At 47.3% G+C, this 22,283-nt stretch overlaps 1 protein-coding gene across 1 annotated transcript in view; it reads right to left on the bottom strand.

Annotated features, from left to right (window-relative positions):
- RAB40B (RAB40B, member RAS oncogene family) overlaps positions 1-22,283 on the bottom strand; it is a 484,422-nt gene that overhangs the window by 116,527 nt on the left and 345,612 nt on the right. The window lies entirely within an intron of this gene.

Genomic DNA, 22,283 nt, shown 5'->3' with positions numbered 1-22,283 from the left:
TCTTGAGGAATTCAAGAACTGAGGAGGAGGCACCGACATGCCAGGGCAGGTCATTCTAGACTTTAGGAGCAAGGTGGGAGAGGGCATGACCACCAGATATAGTTCTGAGTATGAATGGGGGTAAAAGGTGTGCAAGTAGGCATCGGGCTCAAACGGAGGTGTCTAGGAGGTTTGTGGAAGTTTATACGGTAGTTGGGGTACGTGGGACCAGCATTGTGAAAGGTCTTGTATGTGTGAATGATGTTTGAATGAGGAGTTTGAAGAGTGCTCGTTTGAGGATTGGGGGTCAGTGGAGCTCTTTGAGGTGTGAGGTTGGAGGCTAAGGGGGAGAATGGCTGCAGAGCTTCGTATAGTCTGAAGTCTTCTGGTCAGTAGAGTGTGTTGCCTTTGCCCAACATAGAGAGCGTTACTGTTGTTAGCTTGTTGGTGATGAGGGCGTGAGTGATAGTTCTGCAAGCATTGGCTGGAAGTCGTTTGAAGATCTTCTTGATCTTCAGTGTGTGGAAGCGGGAGACTGAGACCTTATTCAGTTGGCAGGACATGGTGAGTTGGCACTTTAATTGCTCAACAGAGCTAAATACGACACAATCCAATTATGCTCCATTTATGTTCAAAAATACACGTTGAATCCCTGGTTTTGTTGTTTAGGTGGCGCTATAACTAGGTGCTTTAATGTCCTCTCGCCACTTGGTTGATAACTGGGCGCTGTAGTCCCAAACGGTCTAGTGGAAAGTTGCACAGTTGCAACTCAATCGCTCAATATTACACTTGGTTTACTTCATGTAGAAAGTCTCAAGGCCATGTTTTGAGTGCATCTCAGCCTATGTACTCTGGATGCTAGGGAAGCATCATGATGCCTGCCCACCAGTCCTTGCCAGTCAGGAGGTGAGACGGATGCAACTGGCACTTGCCAGTTTCGCCAGTGATGGTGGCCTCTTCAGCTGGTCAGGTTAACAGGAGCAACATGCAGGTATGGCCTCCTAGTCCAATCAGGATTACAGCTGTAATGTACAGGTACTGCTCCCCAGGACAATCAGGCTTACAGCAGCAAGGTGCAGTTGTAGCCTCCCAGACTGATCAGACTTACAGAGGTGAGGTGCAGTTGTGGTCTCCAAGGTTGAACAGGCTCAGAGTAGTGCGGTGCAGTGAAGTTGCGTAGAATCACGACGACAATGGACAGTGAATATGGCCACACCAAGTTCATACAGTCTTTGGGGCAGTTCTCAGATAGGAATCACAAAGAGACAAGGGGACCCCTCTAAGGATGCAGGTTGCTCCTGGCTTTGCTTTCCAAGAGTGCTTGCTTTCTCTAGGTGCTCCACGCACATCAACACTCTGGTCTCCTTCTCTCTGACAGGCTCTAACCCTGGAGGGCCAGGAATACTCCTTCCCTCTCTCAGCATGCGAGTAGGTGTGTAGACACTCGAAAAAACTTCAGCTCCTCCAGCAGCAACACATCAGGTGATGTTCTCTCACCTATAGAAAACTGCAGCTCCTGCAGTACTCTGTGGCGCACTCATTTCATGAAGAACTTAGGACTGAAAAAAATTGTGGTGGTTTGGATCCCAATTTTACACAAATTTTCGGGGATGTGGATCCATTGTTTCAAACTTTCAGAACTGGTTTAGGGTAGTCCTTCTCAGGCTGCTGCCAATACACGCCCTTGTGTATGGAGTATGCTTCTCACAGCAGTTGGCACTAATGCTATCTCAAAGTAGGAGCACCCATCACATGGGCACGCCGAAGTGTGAGATCTCTGCACCTGGCAGTCATCAGACTTTCGAAAATAGTAATCAGTGAAAGATGGAATTACCTAAACTTTTCCTCACCTAGAACAACAGAAACTGCAGACTCACCCTTTATTTCTACGATACACCAAATGACAGTGTTTTGGTAATAAAGTCTTCATAAAATTTCTACAAGCTGCCCAGTCTCGATCCATCTCACGGCAGTGTGTGGTACTCCCTCATCCCGCACACTAATGCAGAAAAACTTCCACTGTCTGGGAAAACTGTCACAAAATGGATCCCACTTCAACAGGCACACACAAACACACACAAACACACAATTTTACTACCACATATATATTACATTACTTGCACACCCTCACACTAGCCATACACACGTCAGTGCAAGGTACACATACAGCAGAAGAATTTTACACATGAGGTGTTAGTAGGCCTCACTCTCATTGACACAAGTAAAAAGCCTGGTTACACTATAAATCACAAAGCACAGTATGGAGGGGGCGTTGCCAACTCCCGTGGAAGATGGCCGCCCATTAGCTTGGCTCTGGCGTACCGTGCCTGGAAAGCACGAAAATCCGAGAAATGATCCGAGAAAAGGAGTTGTAATTAAACCCACAAGGTCCACGTAACCCGGAAACTATTTGAGCCACGTGCCAAGAAGATCAGGAGTGTGTGAGTGGAGATTTCCCCAGATGCAAAAGGTGTGGAACGAGACTCAGAATGCGTCACACTGAGGCCTGGTTAATCACCAATGACGGGGGCGAAATGGGCCCTTGGATGATCCGTCCACCGGGGGAAGAAGAAAGGAAAACACACGACCCCAAGGCGGGGTAGAAAGGAGACGTAACAGAGGCCCTAGAGGTAAAATCCAGTCGTCCCTTGTCTCCGCAAGAATCGACATTCCCTCGGAAATTCATCGTCCCACAAGAACGGGCAAAGCCATCTCTAAGCCTGGCTGGCACAACAGACAACACTCGACCCCCGAGGGCGGCACCAGAGAGATTCATGGGCCCTGCGAAACGTCGGGGTTACACACACGCACCAAGCGACGGTCACAAAGGTGAGGCCTAAGCCAGGGCCTAGATTTATCAAAAGGAATTGGGCAGCATCACCGAGTGGTAAACTCCAGACACGAGCGCCCCTCTGATGGTGATGCAGAAACACGGTGCACTGGGCTCCACTTCATCAGAGATCTAGCTGGTGAAACCAGACAGGCCGGACAAAGCCTCGGCCCTTGAGCAGACGGCAGAGAGTAACCAGCAAGGCCCGAATTCCTCGAATGGCCGGTGGATACCCACGGTGGGCATAAATGTCAGGTCGCAGTGGCTGTACCACGAAGCAAGCCAAATTGGACAAATATGCATGGCAGAAGGGATCGGACGATTTGAATACAACGTCGCAGTCAGCAGAGGAACAACAGGACCTGACCTAGCAGGACATATTGACAGCCATTAAAATTGTGCGCACATCCTTAGAAAGTAGAATCAACACCGTCGCCTCGGAAGTTTCATTAATCAGGGCGGACATACGGAACATGAACAAATGAATCAAGGAGGCGGAATCCACCTCCAAGTCCTTAGCAACGGATAATACCCTCTTCAAAAATCAGATTAAAGCCCTCCAAGTTTGCAAGGACAGGATGGAAAATCAACTGGACGATTATGAAAGTAGGATGCGGCGTAATAACATTCGTATACTAGGGGTGCCAGAGCGAATGGCCAGGCGACAGACTTATTTGTAGAAGAACTTGTGGTGCAACATCTTCAACCCAGAGTCCTGTCCAATTATTTTTCAATTGAACGAGCACATAGAATACCGAGCGGGAGACCAAAACTCAGAGCGCCGTCCAGGCCCATACTAGCAAGAGTATTCAATTTTCGCGACGGTGACATAATACTCCATACAGCATGCACAGCCTCACTGGTCAGTCTCGACAATAGCAAAATAACATTTTCCCTGATTTCATGCTTAAAAGTGCAAAGACAACATTGCAGCTTTCTAGAAGTGAAAAGAGCCTTGCGCAATAAAGAAATCAAGTACACCATGTTGTTTCCGGCGAAGCTGCATGTGGAGTCAGAGGGAAAGGTTCGTTTTTTTAATAGTCCAGAGGAAGCATGTGACTGGGTCAATGGATGGCGCACTGTTGGAAAGCGGACTCACACGGAAGGGCGTGGCAGTGGAAACAGAGTCAGAACAGAAAGCCATGCAGTGTACACGACGGATACCAATCTGTCACGAGATCCACCGGAGGCAGGCCACAAGGACTGAACGCAAAGATACATCTGTCCACAGTAAAACAGCTGGGAATCCCAATGCCTGTATCCTGCATAAGAGTAACATAAGATTGTACTGCATCATGCTATTTATTTATTATTTATTTATTTATTGCATTTCTAGAGCGCACTGTCACCTGTCAGGCATCCTGGCGCTAATAGTGAGTTGACATAGCCTACGTCCTTCAGAACCTACTGGGACCCTAGATTTTAGGAAATAACCATGTTTTTGACTTCCTTCTAAATAGCAGGAGATCACTAATTTGTCTCAGCTCAAAAGGTAGGGTGTTCCAGAGCTTTGCAGCTGCGACCTCAGAGAATCTACCACCAGCTCTAACTTTTTTAACTCTAGGGATTTTTTATCAGTTTTGCCCCAGAGGAGCGTACTGTTCGAGCAGGAACATACCACTCAAATTTGCGTTGCAAGGAGGTAGAGCCCATTCCAAGCAAAGCCTTGAATACCAGGCAGAGTGATTTGAACTGGATTCTTTGTTTCACAGGCAGCCAGTGCAGCTCCGCCAAAGCCAAGGAGGCAGAGGACCTTCTAGACCAGCCTAATGCTAATTTAGCTGCAGTTGACTGTAACCTCTGCATCCTAGCAAGTAAAAACTTTGGTGACTCAAGGAGAAGGGCATTCCAGTAATCAACTCTGCTAAGTACAGTGCTCCGAACTATCAAAGAGCGCGCCACAGGGGGCAGCAAAGGAAGTATCTTCTGAAGAGAGCGCATAATAGCCAGGCAACAACCTACTACTTTCGTCACATGCGCCTCCAAGGTAAGATTACAGTCAAATGTCAGCCCTAAATTGCGGACTGACTTCACAGGCTGAACCAAGTTGGAGGGATCAGAGGGCCAAAAGTTGCTAGGCAACCCGGAGGCCAAAAGTTGCAGGCAACCCGGAGGGGATCCTTTTCCGGAGAGCGGTGTAGCAACTCAGTCTTAGACGCATTAAATTGCAGCGAGTTGTCTCTCAGTCACAATGTAGTATCTCGCATGCAACTATGAAACTCATCAGGAGAGGTTGACTGAGCTCCCTCCAGAGAAAGAATTAATTACATGTTATACCCGCATAGTTAACAATCTGAATATTGTGACGCTTAATGACATTCATCAGGGGTTTCAGGTAGATATTAAACAAAATAGGGCTGATGGCCGTGCCCTGTGGAACACCATGTGAGACACTAGTAAAACCAGATTGAAAATAGGAGAGGGAGACTACCTGCTGCCTGCCTGACAGGAATGATTGGAACCACCTTCAGGCGCAGCCCTTCACTCCCACCTCCTTAAGTCGTCTCAACAGGATTCCATGGTTGACCGTATCGAAGGCAGCTGACAGGCCAAGCACAATAAGTACGGCTGTCTGCCCCATGTCTGCCCGCCTCCGAAGTTCGTCCATCACGGTAACCAGAGCCGTTTCAGTGCCATGGGCCGGTCTAAACCCAAATTGCTCCGCCCCCAAAGGCTTAGCTTGTTCTAGATATTTAGACAGCGTACTACTCACCACCCGTTCAACTATTTTGGCAGGAAAAGGTAGGAGAGAGATAGGTCTAAAAATGTTTAGGACACTCCGGATCGAGGGAGGGCTTTTTAAGCAAGGGTGTCACCAATGCCTGCTTCCACTGAGACGGCACCACCCCCTCAGTGAGAGACTGATTACAAATCATACAAAGCATGGGGAACAACAATGCTCTAAATTCTTTCCAAATCTTACAAGGCAGTGGGTCCAAAGGAGAACCAGATGGAATACCATCAGCTAGCCTACAGAATTCCTTGGGTTCCAAGGATGAAAACTCAGAAAGAGAGCCCAAGGTAACCCCCTCCAAGATTGCATCAGCAGCCACAGTGCGACTATCCTCCAAGGCAGGCATAGTCGTCCCGGCCGGGGAATGGGGAACACCGCCTAGATCCATAATAATGCCATTGACTTTATCATAAAAAAACCTGGCAAGATCATCACAGAGACTTTGAGAGGGATATGCTAGATATCTGACGCCAAATAGCACCACCAATGGATGCTCCGTAGGGCACAAGTGCAGACGAGGAGGGGTGCACTGAAACACTTGTCCATCCTATAAGGACCTTACTCTAAGCTCTAGCAATGAAGGGCATCGGGGGCTTGGTTGGATCATGTACCTCAACATACTAGGGGTGGGCAATAGGCACTCTGCACAGTTGGGGTGGTGGGAGGTTCACTGCCCGCCATGCAGGGAGGGGGGTTGGGAAAGGACAAGTTGGGGGGGGAAATTGTTTGGTTTTCTTTTATTGTCTAGTTAGAACAGTAGTGAGTGATGTGAAAACATGTAAGCAGGCACAGGTCAAGTTAACGTCCCAGTCACGATATCAACCGAAAACCGCATGCTACCCTGGTTAGAGGACGACCCCATTACCTTCAGAACACATGGCAAACAATAAGATGAAGAGAACGCTTCGCTTCCTCACCTGGAATGTCAACGGGTTTGGGGACAAATTAAATAGACAGGTAGTACTCCAATACTTAAAACGTCAGGCCCCGACATCGCTCTGTTGCAGGAGACACATGTGGTGGGCAAAATGTGCAAAGCATTAGATAGGTGGGGATATAGGTTAGCAGCCCAAGCGGGCATCACCTCCGGCTCAAGAGGAACAGGTATCCTGGCCTGCAAAAGCTGCCCCTACATAATACACAAAACATGGGTGGATGCTCAGGGCAGATTTGCAGCAATAGCAGGAATGTGGGAGGGGAGGCCGCTTAATGTGCTTTCAATTTATGTCATCCCTGTTTTGAAAAAAAAACAGATTGACGGCCTGGGCAAATTCTTTTGGACCTCCCAGGAGGGACTTTGTTAATGGGTGGGGACTTTAACTTGACGGTGAACGGGCAGGTCGCCCGACGGTCCCCTCGGTGAGATACGCACAATACCTCACAGCTGGCAGACTTCCTCATAGCCTTTGGCATAGTGGACATCTGGCGACACCTCAATCCCCAGATGCACCAATGTACATTTCATTCGGGTGCCCATGGTAGTCACTCTAGAATAGACCACTGTTTGACACGCGTTGGAGATGTTCCCAAAGACATAGAGGCAAGGTGCTTGGCACGAGGCATCTCCGACCATTCCCCAGTCCTTACCCAGATAGCACTACAACATGAGATTAGGCGCACAACTCTCACGATTAATCCATGGAGCTTGAAAATCCTGTATGTTAAGACGGAACTTATAAAAGATGTAGACCGCTTCTTCATTGACAACACGAATACGGTAGTCTCGCAACAGATCCTATGGGGTGTATTCGGGGCGGTGATTATGGGCCGCGTGCGCTCACTAATGGTAGGCCACAAGAAGGAGTTGAGGGCATGTTTAGAGACCTTAGAGCAGGAGATCCTAGGACTGGAAGGCACGGTGGCATCCACAGATGACGATTTAGTAAGACACACCCTCAATCTGAAAAGACAAGACTACAGGCAGCTAGTAACGGAGGCAGCTAGATCTACACAAAAGGTCACCCAAAATAAAATCTATGAATTGGGCGATAAAACTGGGAAATTGCTTGCATGGCTGGAGAAGCGCGACTCTGCTTAGAGATGGGTGCCCCTTATAGAAGGAGAGGCTGGGGAACTGTTGAGAAACCCGCAAAAGATTGCGGAGGCATTTGCCTCTCACTTTGCCCTAATATATTCTTCCGCCACCACAACAACATCCACAAACTCCAGGACCTGCTGGCTACCATCCAAGTTAATACCCTGACCCCACACAGAGGGTGACCTCACAGAGGAGGAAGTAGCACTTGCTATAAGAGGGATAAAAGCTAACAACCCCCAAGATAACACCCGCGCTCCTGGCCATGTACCTAGAGTGCTACCAGAAATGTTCCCTTCCATGCGATTTAAGGCTAGCCTCTATCGTAGTGATTCACAAGCAGGGTAAACCAGCAGTGAAATGCGATTCCTTCCGACCCATCTCACTACTGAATGCTGCAATCAAAATCCTAGCTAAAGTGTTGGCTAACTGACTGATTCCGATCATTCCTAAACTTGTACATTCAGATCATTCAGATCAATCAGGTTTCATGCCTGGTCGAAACACAACCCTCAATCATAGGAGACTGCATGGGGTACTAGGAAGGGTAACACAATTCAAGAGGACGCAGCTCTATTGTCGTAAGACACAAAAATGGCATTTGACACGACTGAATGGCCTTAGTTATTAATTGTCCTTGAGCGTATGGGTTAGGGTCCCACATACGTAAATTGCGTAAAACTACTATACACAGACCCGAAAGTGCAAATAGTCGTCAACCAACACACGTCCTAGCAATTCTGACTAGGAAGGGGAACCCGATAGGGCTGCCCCTTGTCATCCCTTATATTCGCCTTGATACTGGAACCATTAGCGACATGGGTGAGGGAGGACCCCATGACCAGAGGGTTGAAGTGGACAGAACAGCAGGAAGATAGAATCTCCCTTTATGTAGATAATATTTTATTATATGTTGCGGCCCCACCAGCTTCGATCCAAAGGATCCTTCACATCTTTGCGATTCTCAGTAAATACTCAGGCTATACTATCAACTGGACAAGATCTATACTATACATGATTCAAGGACCCCCACCAATAACACCCAAAGACAATAAAATCACTGTTGCGACTGAGGGATTCCAATATCTAGGCATATACATAACTCCAGATCCGTCCCAATTCTACAACACTAATCTCAAGGCCCCACTGACACAACTTCACAATGATGTGCTTAAGTGGAGAGCCCTACCCTTGACTCTTTTGGGCAGAGTGGCACTGTTCAAAATGCTGGCTCTGCCCCGATTTCTGTATGTGTTGCAAAACACTCCTTTCAGGGTTCCAGACACGTACTTCAACAGCATAGAGAGCGAGGTGAGGGCCCTACTATGGGACGGGTAAAACCCACGTCTCTCAACATAGAAATTGACGAGGGTGGTATGATGGGGGAATCGCTTTACCTGACCTCAAACAATATTATTGGGCCTCCCAATTGGCAGTAATCAGTCAGTTGGTTTATGTCCCACCATCCCAGCCGGCATACAAAGATAAATGAATGATGAGCCCGGGTGGCTACCAGAGGGTACTTTATTCCAACTGAACAAAAAAGAGGGTGGGACCAAGGAGCCAATAAAGGTCCAGTGTCCATGCTCCTAAACCAAATCTGTTCACAAAAAGAGGACAAAGTTCCTATACCAGGGTGCAAAAGTCACCCACGTATCTGAGTGCAAATAGTCACCCATACATTAAAAACAGGGAAGAATGGGGAAAAGTAATCCTAGGTAAAAAATACCCTGATGGGAGAGGGAAAGACATACTACATCCTCTGCTGCCCTCACACACCCCGGAGGATGTCATGCTTCATCATCGGGCAATTTTGCTCCTCGTAGGGCCGGCGCTGCAATTCCCTACGGGTCCCCGAAGGGTCACTTTATCGGAGATCTTTTAGAGGATTAGCCGGATGTTGCATGCAGGTGAGTGGGGAAGGGTAAGGGAGGGTAAATCAATTACGTGCAAACATGATAGTGTAATAAAATCAAGGGTATGGAAGCAGCGACAAGATTGTCTAGGTAACCCTTGGCAGTTAAAAGTACTGCTTAAAAATGACTGACCCCACAAGGCCCACTATGCCTGGGTGTCACTAGTCAAGGTCAACATGTTTCGCGCCTCTATCGCCCGTATGTCATTGGCGCTTCGTCAGGACCAAAAACAAAGTGAAGTGCACGTGAGTAAAATACATAAAAGTTAAAATGAGAACCCTCTTATCTCATCTAGGGAGGATCAGGAGACCTGTGTCCCCACTATGTGGTTGTAGCTGTTACATTGAAGCTGCTCCTGGATGATACCTAGAAAGAGAAAAAGCAAAGTAAGCCGCATGTGAGCGTCAGTAACAACTTGATGCATCACAAAGTGTCACTTATGTGTACACAGCGCTTCAAATAGAAAGATTACGCGGGCACACAAGACTGGTCCACAGTAGATCGGGGGCTGCTAGTTCAAGGAGCCCTTAGGCTCAAAATAACGCATATAATGCTGTTAAAAGGCAACTAACATTGGCTGTATAAGGTTGATTAAACGTATAACAACTATAGGGCAGAATTCTGCCAATGTTGAAAATTGGTGAAAAGTACCAAACCGTGAGGTGGGTAGTTCACATCACAGTGCTTACCAAATATTAATTAAATAAAATCTCTCCTCCAGTGGTCAAGGGAATGGACGCCCGCGAAAAGTCGGGCTGTGGAAGCAATAGACACAAACCAGGTACATAAGCACAACGGAAAAAGTACCGGTAAAGTAAGATGGAATTAATTGAAATGGCACTTACTAAGTAATGCGGGTGTAGCCTCTAGTACACCTACCCCTGTCCAAACGCTCGCCGAGAATGAAATAAAGGCGGCGAAATGCAGAGTTTAAATAAATGGATCGGGTGGGGGGTGGAAAAAAGAGAGGCGGTAACTCTTTACGGTGAAGCCTCACAAGGAAGTGTTAAACTGCGCATGTGCGAAACAACGCAGCAGCAGCGCATGCGTATTAGCCGTGCACACTGCTCCCTCGCTTCTGCGCACTGGCTTCACAGTCAAGGAAAATAACAATGCCGGTAATGATTAAGAGTTCACACAAATCTACAAAATTAATCCGGTTTAAGTTACTCCTCACTAGTTCAGGCCTTCCCGTATGAGACAGGTCCTAGTATCATGATTGGACCACACCCCGAAAATTAACTTCAATCTATGTAGGAATTTCCCGTTTGTGACATGTCCTGATATCGTGACTGGACCACCCCTTGAAGATGAACTTAAATCTATATGGATGTTTCCAAATTCACAACCAACAACATATAGTTGATGCTTAGGCTATAAAATGGGGACTAAGAGAATACAGCCAAATTGCCTAACCCCAAGGACAGTAATGTAAGTCCTCACGTATTTTAATGCAAAGAATTAATCCCCCGGAATTATCCAAAGTTACCAATTCAAGGCTTAACATAAAGTCAGCACCCAACGACCCCAAGGACCCGTCTCGTGTGCCCACTTGAAAAGGGAAGGAAATAGGGTAGGTCCCGCGGCCGTACAGCCGTGCATAATCAATTCAACAAAAAAGAGGGGGGGACCAAGGAGCCAATAAAGGTCCAGTGTCCATGCTCCTAAACCAAATCTGTTCACAAAAAGAGGACAAAGTTCCTATACCAGGGTGCAAAAGTCACCCACGTATCTGAGTGCAAATAGTCACCCATACATTAAAAACAGGGAAGAATGGGGAAAAGTAATCCTAGGTAAAAAATACCCTGATGGGAGAGGGAAAGACATACTACATCCTCTGCTGCCCTCACACACCCCGGAGGATGTCATGCTTCATCATCGGGCAATTTTGCTCCTCGTAGGGCCGGCGCTGCAATTCCCTACGGGTCCCCGAAGGGTCACTTTATCGGAGATCTTTTAGAGGATTAGCCGGATGTCGCATGCAGGTGAGTGGGGAAGGGTAAGGGAGGGTAAATCAATTACGTGCAAACATGATAGTGTAATAAAATCAAGGGTATGGAAGCAGCGACAAGATTGTCTAGGTAACCCTTGGCAGTTAAAAGTACTGCTTAAAAATGACTGACCCCACAAGGCCCACTATGCCTGGGTGTCACTAGTCAAGGTCAACATGTTTCGCGCCTCTATCGCCCGTAGGTCATTGGCGCTTCGTCAGGACCAAAAACAAAGTGAAGTGTACGTGAGTAAAATACATAAAAGTTAAAATGAGAACCCTCTTATCTCATCCAGGGCGGATCAGGAGACCTGTGTCCCCACTATGTGGTTGTAGCTGTTACATTGAAGCTGCCCCTGGATGATACCTAGAAAGAGAAAAAGCAAAGTAAGCCGCATGTGAGCGTCAGTAACAACTTGATGCATCACAAAGTGTCACTTATGTGTACACAGCGCTTCAAATAGAAAGATTACGCGGGCACACAAGACTGGTCCACAGTAGATCGGGGGCTGCTAGTTCAAGGAGCCCTTAAGCTCAAAATAACGCATATAATGCTGTTAAAAGGCAACTAACCTTGGCTGTATAAGGTTGATTAAACGTATAACAACTATAGGGCAGAATTCTGCCAATGTTGAAAATTGGTGAAAAGTACCAAACCGTGAGGTGGGTAGTTCACATCACAGTGCTTACCAAATATTAATTAAATAAAAGCTCTCCTCCAGTGGTCAAGGGAATGGACGCCCGCGAAAAGTCGGGCTGTGGAAGCAATAGACACAAACCAGGTACATAAGCACAACGGAAAAAGTACCGGTAAAGTAAGATGGAATTAATTGAAATGGCACTTACTAAGTAATGCGGGTGTAGCCTCTAGTACACCTACCCCTGTCCAAACGCTCGCCGAGAATGAAATAAAGGCGGCGAAATGCAGAGTTTAAATAAATGGATCGGGAGGGGGGTGGAAAAAAGAGAGGCGGTAACTCTTTACGGTGAAGCCTCACAAGGAAGTGTTAAACTGCGCATGTGCGAAACAACGCAGCAGCGGCGCATGCGTATTAGCCGTGCACACTGCTCCCTCGCTTCTGCGCACTGGCTTCATAGTCAAGGAAAATAACAATGCCTCTCCCATCAGGGTTTTTTACCTAGGATTACTTTTCCCCATTCTTCCCTGTTTTTAAATGTATGGGTGACTATTTGCACTCAGATACGTGGGTGACTTTTGCACCCTGGTATAGGAACTTTGTCCTCTTTTTGTGAACATACTTTATTCCAACCCCAAACGCCAGTGCCTTACAGATCCCACGGCCCAAACAGTAGCAATTTGGCACCAAGTAACAAAAAAACTGGGATGGCACCCGAAAATAACACTGGCCAACTTTCTGTGGGAGACCGAGCAACTGGGTACGTTGAGTAAATGCCCGGGGTTCGATAGATGGGACGACCATTAGTATCTCGTCAGTTGGTGACCTGTGGAAGCGTTAACGGGATAATCCCATTCAAAGACCTCGAAGCAGGGTACCAATTATCCGGTTCGGAGGCTTTCAGGTATTTACAAATAAGACATGCCATAAAAACCGCTGTACCAAGCGGAGAGGCTCTGCCTGAGGCGTCCCCGCTGGAGGATAGACTTCTAACGGAACCCATGTTGCGTAAAGCAATATCTTTAACCTATTGTAAGTTAATAAACAATAAGCCGGATCCACTAGTACGTCTCCGGGAACTTTGGGAAGGGACATAGGAAACCTAGAGGAGGAGGACTGGCAAGAGGAACTCTCATCTCCAAGAGAAGTAACCATCCAAATGAGGCTAAGACTAATTCAACTAAAAACCCCACACAGGACATATCTTTCTGCGGGCACGCTGGTTAAAATGGGAAGGAGATCTGACTCTGGGTGCCTTAGGCTCTGTGCTAAGGAAGGAACATTTTTCCATATATTCTGGGAGTGTCCGATTACACAACCATACTGGGAGGGGATCATCACCAAACTGAAGGAGGTGGGTGGGAAAAATATCACCAGTTTCTCACGACTTTGGCTGCTCAACATATGGGAGGCCACCTACTTAACTCACACTGAACAAGCCTGGGTCTCACAGGGGCTCACCCTAGGAAAAAGGAATATTGCTCAGAAATGGGAACCGGGGATTTGCAAACGTAAAGGGTATGGGGAAAAGACATGGATGGTGCTATGATTGCAGAGAAGGGGGTATTTAAGAACAGAGGTTGCCCGAAGAAATGGGACGAAGAAATGGGACCAAACATGCCACAACTGGAATGTGTTGAGGGGCGGAATATGCATCTCCCCTGTGGAGGCATTACGGAGCGGGAGGGAGGAAATCGATCTTCTATAATCCTGATTGGGGACACATGCATGATCAAAATTGTATGTTAGGACTAATAACTCTTGAACTTACTGTACTGTCTCGATACAACCAGAGTTTGAACTCTTCACCTGCTGTAATGTTACAATTGTTCAATAAAAAGAGTATTTAAAAAGAAAAAAAAGCACAGTATGCTTCCAAAACCTCTTTATGTGGAAAATACAAAGGAAAAGAAAGAAGTTATCTGCTCATTATGAAGGTATGTTTGATGTGCCCCTCCAGGTCACAGGAGAGACCCTCTACTTCATACTGTCAGAGACAAGTTTAGGCATCTACACGCACTCTAGATTATCGTGACAGTAGGGCTAAAATAAACATTAGTCGACCACATTCATATGCAGCCAGGCAGCTCGTTTACCATGCAGGGGACATTCCCATCTCCAATGCACATCTAGTCAATCAATTGTTAGAGCAGTAAAGTTGTCAGTAAATGAAGCTATCCCTACTGTCAGAAACCGGTAGAGGGCCGATTTTCTAATGTCAGCAGCATTTCAGTTAGCTGGAGAGTGATGGGCAACTTTTATGTTTGCTATTGTATTTCTAAACCTCTATAGCACACGTTCATTTTATGTCAGGACTGGAGGTGAGGATTATGCTTTCATCTTTTCCTTTTGTTTCGGCAGAAGCAGAAAAAATAACAATAAACAACATTTCCAATGAGCACTTGGGAAAAGGCTGTAATTTTAGGCAACCAATCAAACAACACCAGAGTCCAAAAAGCCTGTGACCACATCCTGGTCTTACTCTTTCTTTGCTGCTCTTGCAGCACATAAGTAAAGTTTACTTTAATCTCATTGTGTTTGCTGCCAATTGTGGTACATTTATACTGTTTGTGAGCGTTACTACTTCTCAGGTGGCCGCAGGCGTCCAATTCAGTGCAGTACTCTGTGCGTTGAAGCGGTGGCCGTCCTGAGGTGTGGTAGGGGCCTCCCACCAAGCTTAGCGTGCACCACACCACCTTTGTTGTTTTATTGGTAGCTTCGCAGTGGTCCTGCAAAGCAGCAAGGAAGCAACGAACATTGGACACTGCCTGCAGTGTACTGTATCCGGAATAGATCCAACTCTAGCAAAAGGATCAAATGATGGATGGAATGTTGAACAACGCAACCGTTCACCCCAAGTCACAAAGATATAGGTTTAATCCACTGTTCTTTTGTGCACCACGACACCCCAGTTTGGACCCAGCCATATGCAAATCAGTTTTGACATTGCCCCTCATGGGAAATGCTGAAAAATGTAAACATTCATCCCCAGTCACAAAGTTCTGGGTTTAATCCATCGATTAATTAAACCCAGAACTTTTTTGACTGGGGTGAATGTTTGCATTGTTCAGCATTCCGTCCCCCATTTGTTTCTTTTGCCTTTGTCACCTTAAGTGGGAAGGGTATGCCCAGACATGGGTCCCGTGCTCACTGAGCCACTGGATTCAAGCTAGCCTGCGGATGAAGGGTGATGCCCCAAATCCGGTCCCAGGATGTTTGTTTCAGGGATGGGGAGGACTTGGCTTTGTAGTTCGGGCTGGGTTATTCCCATGAGGGGCAGGGTCAAGACTGATTTGCATATGGCTGGGTCTAAACTGGGGTGGCGTGGTTAACCTAAGAATGATGGATTAAACCCACATCTTTGTGACTGGGGTAAATGTTTGCATTGTTCAACATTCCATCCATCATTGTTCCTTTTGCATTGATCCAACTCTTATAAAGTGTAAAACAAAAGGAGTTTCCTTGGGGTATAATTCATAAACCCACTACTGGCACCTCTTAATTACTGCAAAACAACAGTTGATGGACAGAATGCAGAACAATGTCATACATTCACCCCAGTACAGAGATCTGGGCCTAAATCCATCGTTTTTTTGCACTCCACACCACCCCAGTTCAGACATGGCCATATGCAAATCAGCCTTGACCCTGTGCCTCATTGGAACAGTCCAGCCCGAACTGCCAAGCCATGTCTTTCCTGGACCGGAATCAAGCATCCTAGGACCGGTTTCTGGCTATCAGCCGTCTTCGGCCAGGATAGCTTGACTCCAGTGGTGTGGAGAGCATGGGACTCACGTCTGAGCATACCCATCCCACTCGGGGTGACAAATGCAAAACAACAGTTGATGGACAGAATGCAGAACAATGTCATACATTCACCCCAGATCAGTTGACTGGGGGTGAGTGCTCGTATTGTCAATGCTCCGTCCATCATTTCCTTTGGTTTTTCTTTGTTCGCCATAAGTTGGCAGGGTATGCTCAGACGTGAGTCCCTTGCTCACTTTGCCACTGGATTCAAGCACGCCTGGCTGAAGAAGGCTGAAATGCCAGAAACCGGGTCCTCAGTAGCTTGTTTCCGGTCCAGGGAAGACATGGCTTGGCAGTTCGGGCTGGACTGTTCCCATGAGGCACAGGGTCAGACTGATTTGCATATGGCCATGTCTGAACTGGGGTGGCAGAGTGGGCTAAAGAACTGTGATGGACTAAACCAAGATCAGTTGACTGGGGGTGAGTGCTTGTATTGTCAACGCTCCGTCCATCATTTCCTTAGGTTTTTCTTTGTTCGCCATAAGTTGGCAGGGTATGCTCAGACGTGAGTCCCTTGCTCACTTTGCCACTGGATTCAAGCACGCCGGGCTGAAGAAGGCTGAAATGCCAGAAACTGGTCCTCGGTAGCTTGTTTCCGGTCCAGGGAAGACTTGGCTTGGCAGTTCGGGCTGGACTGTTCCCATGAGGCACAGGGTCAGACTGATTTGCATATGGCCATGTCTGAACTGGGGTGGCAGAGTGGGCTAAAGAACGGTGATGGATTAAACCCAGATCAGTTGACTGGGGGTGAGTGCTTGTATTGTCAACGCTCCATCCATCATTTCCTTTGGTTTTTCTTTGTTCGCCATAAGTTGGCAGGGTATGCTCAGACGTGAGTCCCTTGCACACTTTGCCACTGGATTCAAGCACGCCGGGCTGAAGAAGGCTGAAATGCCAGAAACCGGTCCTCGGTAGCTTGCTTCCGGTCCAGGGAAGACATGGCTTGCAGTTCAGATTCATTTGATATGCTCAAATAGGCTTTCCAAGCACAATTCAGTCCACCCCTTGGAAATTCCACTGAGGACTCCCCAGTGAGAAGCTCTAGTAACCTAGTCATTCCAAATCTGGCACATCCTTTAGTGCCCCACATCAAAAGATGGCTATACCGAATGGGAGGATTCTCACAGGGATTCTGACCAGGAGTTGGCCGATAACAGTCTATGGTGCCAGGTAGTAGGTCCCACAGACAACCCTTCGGACCCAAGGCCAAACATCTGGATAATATATACCACCTGTGGTTGGCAGAGTAGTCACCAGAAGAGAAGGTGGCACAGTTTATTGCATGTCTGATATGGAAACCTATTGACAGAGAGGTCGGGTTGAGAGCAGATTGCCTTTGCATGACCCTGGAAGGCAACGTTGCCCTGACATCAGAAATAGACTGGCACATTGCATGGCTACCTTTTTTTCGCCAGGCTCGTCAAAGAACCTAAGTAAATAAACTGGTCTGGGTGCTAATGCCAGGACAAACATCTGGACATTTCGGGACCCCTAATAAAGACATTGGACACAGCTTAAAAGGCTTTCTGATCTCCCTAGTGATCCTGTCCGGACGGGCCCAGAAAACTGTCATCTTTCTGGGCAATTCTAACTGCACCACCTCTAATGAGAGATGTAGATGGATGTTCATAAAGTTGAACCTGAAACTGCGTGATCTGGCCAACTTGGAGGCCCATAGCCCCGCGGTGCCGCTTTACAGAAGCTTTTTTCTTTAAGAACTGCAAAAGTTTGGGTCAACTTTCCCCTCCCTGAAAGCGTAGGGCACGTCACCTTCCAGGATTCACAAATCGGAGAAGGACATGGACTGGTGCCCAGAGGTCGATAAAGTGGTGTACAAGTACTGAGGTTACCCCAAGAAATGGGAAATAGTATGAGGCGGCTGGTGTACTTACCGTTAGGATGGAGTAGGCTTGGGTTAGAAATGCTGATGTTGGAAATATGGGGAAGTCTGTGGCATTGATACCAGGATGAATGGATCGCCCAACTGTGTATGAATCCTTGACTGCCACTGTGTCCCCACACTATGATGATATATACCATTGTATTGTGCTACACCCTGAATCTTCTTTATTACAATGTATCTGTACTACCTGTGTTTATATAATAAAAGAAATTAAAAATCAATAAAAAGATATTTAAAATAAAAAGTTGCGCCTCTCTGGACAAGGCGATATAATTCATTAACAACATGTCTGGACCCAAGCTATTGGAATGGCTGGAAGAGGGCGCTCATGGTTCTGAGATTCCCAAAGAGGTAAGTTGTCAAGGCAAAACCAGTGGCAGGATCAATCACACTCCTGATATTTCTTTTCCTACAGGAGTACAAGAGGCAACCTCAGAGGCAACACAAATAGAGGATCCTTCAGGTGAACCGGCTTATCCTCCAACAGATATACCAGTATGTTATCTCCGTTCATCCCTTGTAAAAGTAGTAGAGAGGTTGGTGGAGTTTGCAGAAGAGTGGCACGAGATTACGACAGATGCATGGGTTTAGCAGACGATTAGGGGATTTCACATAAATGTGTATGGTTCCCTCAAGCACCAACGGCAGCAGACTGCCACGGTTTGCTTGGACTCCCAAAAGCTCCTGATCGATGGTTTGTAAGAAACTGGTTTCAGGTAGAGAAAAAGGAAAAGGAGCAAAATGCAAGATGGCCACCGGACGAGAGCTCCTCCACTAAGCTCCTGGGTTAGGGATCACCAAATCGGTAGATATCCCTGCTCAACCCAGTCACCCATCATCTGCTTGCTCCCCATCGTCAACTCACAGCACTAGTGGAGCCTCCGCTTGGACAGGAGGTCACGGAACCCTCTCTCCTCACCTGGGGCTTTCAATAAACTGCGCTGGCTGCTGTATGGTGATACATGAAGTCTTGATCCCTGTCGGATGGTCGGAGACCCCTCTGAGTTGGCCGTGATAGGAATCCAGGCAGACCGTGAGCTTCACTGTGTCTTCTGCAGACTACAGTGGGAGGACGGGTGGTGCTCACCGTTGCGGGATTGGACTGTGGTTTCGGGTGATTGCCCCAGATATTGGAAGTTGCGGTGAGTCCCCCTCCCCTGCGCGGCAGTCCATTCGCCGCCCTGGGTCCCCGAGATTACTTGAAACTATATGACTCGTTGATGTGGTGCCCATTTTCAGTCCTCGGATAGCGGCTGCAGGACCTAGCGGGAGACGTCTTCCCTTTCTGCCGCTACCGCGAGTATCACTTGTCACTTGTATACTTTGTCCCATTTCTGTGATACTCACATTTTCAGTCCTCGGATAGCGGCTGCAGGACCTAGCGGGAGACGTATCATCTTTCTGCCGCTACCGCGCCAGGCACACTGGGGGTTATTGAGAGCCGCCCCTCCCGCCGATTGGGGATTTGAAAGCAGAGTTTCGGCTGGTTGCTCAGGGCGTGTCGATGCGAGCCCTTTCTTTCCGGTAGCGACAGCGTGAGCCCCTGCCAATAGAGGGTTGCCGTGGCTCCAAGTCGGAGATGACCTTGTTTTTGGCTTAGGTCTCGCTGTGGAAAGTTTAGCTTTATGGGGCTTGCGGCAGGTATTACATCATTTACATTTTTTGAAAGGTATGGAAAGTGAAGACTCAGTTTGCATTACTGTATTGATTTGGTAATTTGGCACAATCGCTACACATCACTGCCCGGCCATTTTGATCAACTGGGCTACTCCTCTTCACAGCCTCGGTACTATACCCTCATAAATGGCTCCAAAGGGCAACAACAATAGAAACAGGACTGCACTTGACAACTAAAAAGGGACTATAGTGGCAGCCCGAGACAGCTTCGACAACTTGGCAGCCATCTTGGAATGACTTGGTCCAGCTAAAGTTCTAACTGAAAATAGGTTTGGTTTGGACTAGTGGCCCAAGGACTCTCTTGCTTCTGTATTGCCTATTCTGTCATTTCATCTAGCTTTCTCTTTGGGTTTCATCCAAACTGTTCATGGTCTTATGGAATTTGAGGTTGGTAAAGGTCCCAGCAGGATCTACTTTAGGACTCCTGTCTGCTGCATTTGGCTGGGTACAACAATGTATAAAAGGGAAGTCCTCGTAATATAATCTATGCACCAAGGATTCCCACCTATGGCAAAGCCACTAACATCGGTCAATAACCACACGATCAAAATGGATTTAAGCCCTGACCCCCTCAGTTTCCAATGCTTTTATCATCAACTGCCCACCCGACCTTTCGAAAAACGCAGCCAAAATCCATAAGCATCACCTACTAAGGTCTAGGCCCTAAACTTTAATCTCAGAGGTTTATTATTGTGCAAACAAAGGTAGTAGAGTTAATGACCTTATTTTTTACACCAGAAAAAGAGCTTGTTGGCGTAAAGTCCTCTACTCTATACTCCGAATATCATGCACCAGGGAAACACCCCATGGTCTCAAACTGACTACAGCTCCTTCAGCCACACTCATCGCCAACGCCACCATCACCCTCTATAACAATGGGATCATCCTTATACAAGCGTCTAATGTCAATCTGATCAAGATAGCCAGCATCTTCCCGTCACTCAAGCACACGGCCCATGCGACGTCCAATGACTCCCACCTGCATTCTTCCAGCTTTCAGGTCATCACCAGTCCTCCCCCCACCACTCAGCCTAGACCTTCGCTACCTTCGAATTTCTCCTCGCTGCTTGATGTTCACAGTACGGCCCAGTCCCCGGTGGAGTTGTCCCAACTTTCTAATTCTTCGACCCAACAGGTGATAAATATCTCAGGGCATCTCGTAGCACAACCAGCCAGTCCGGTAGCTCACTCAGTTCCCTATTTGCATTGCCCCAGCAAGGTAGGGACATCTCGAGTCCTCTCGATTACAGTTAGCTAGTCCGACCCCTTCTGCTCCATACGTGGAGAGTTAGCCATGTGACCTTGTATCTTTGCCTGCATCAATTGATCACCCTTCCTTCATCCATCCCTCTACGCCACATACCACGCGGATGAATGGACAAATGCCCTCTCCAACCATGATTTGTCATACCCTCGATCTCTGGTAGGACTTGCTCAGGACCCTCAGAGATTTGGTCTGACCACGGTTGCTAACGCTACATCTCTGGCTCCTGAACATGATGTATCATACCGTCGATCTCCGGTAGGACTTTCTCAGGACCCTCTGAGATATGGTCTGACCACTGTCGCCAACGCTACATCTCTGATTCCCAAGATTTACATTACACTGTTAGTTCCACACGTTCAACTCCCTCCCCAGGAACAACTATCCACCACCTTAGGGAACGCAGGCTTACACGGAGACTCCCTATCTCTCTCAACACTACCTATACCCCTTTCAGACTTTGGTGCGCGCCTTGATGATATATATCTCTAGCTGCACCTTCTCGCTACCGAACTACATGACCTAAAAGTCCTTACAAAGGAATTTTTCCCATTGATCAGTTCCATTCTCACCTCTGCAAATCATCCTCGAACCTTCCCTTAGTGATAGTGATTGCATGGGCCAGTTGTTAGCCTCCGCCATCTCGCAAACCATTCCCTTAGCTAACGCACCCACACGGCCCAGAAGAGCTGAGACCTTGACGTCCAATGATCACAACTCCTACTCGACTAGGTCCAATCCCAACTTGACCCCGCCAAAGCACATACAAACTATCCATCCTAACAAGCATAGAGACCCTCCGCATAATCTTATAGTCGTTAATAAATACAATCTAATGCAAGTGAATGTCACCCAGACTCCTTCAGTCACAAAGCCACCACGTTTGAAATGAGTACTACTCAATTGCAGGTCAGCCAGCAAACATGCCTCCGAAATATTCGACCTAATTCAACACAATGATCTTGACATCATCATCCTTACTGAATCCTGGCTAAATCCAGCCTCCACTCCCATTGTTGACCTCCTTGTACTCACGACATAATTAGGCTAGACAGAGTTAGTTAGATTGGAGAGGGCCTAGCCTGCATTCACAGGAACACACTCTCGATTTCCCACACATATCTTTTTCTCAACATCGCACGTAACAACCGGCCGGTCTTCAAACTTCACACCTTTTATCACCCTTCGGGAGACAACCTCCCCTTCATTGAACAACCTTTGGAGAGAATCTCGAGTAATGTTGATTCAGCCATTTCCCAAATCTTTCTTGGCAAATTCAATCTACACTGGTCTAATCCTAAGGACCAAGCGGTTATTTGCCTTAAAGACTTTTTGAAGGATCACGATCTTAAGCAGCACTGTGACCAACCAACACCCAACAAAGGTGAAACTTTAGACCTCATTATCTCGAAAGGGCAGTCCATCACTCTGGATTCCATTACCCCTTGCTATTGGGTCAGACCACCACTGTATTCTCTTCTATATCATCTTGGAGGTGAAGTTGAGGAAA

Source organism: Lissotriton helveticus, chromosome 7 (genome assembly GCF_964261635.1).
Source record: "Lissotriton helveticus chromosome 7, aLisHel1.1, whole genome shotgun sequence".
Lineage (NCBI taxonomy): Eukaryota > Metazoa > Chordata > Amphibia > Caudata > Salamandridae > Lissotriton > Lissotriton helveticus.
The sequence above is the reverse complement of the archived record's forward strand: the minus strand, read 5'-3'. Positions and strand labels throughout refer to the sequence as shown.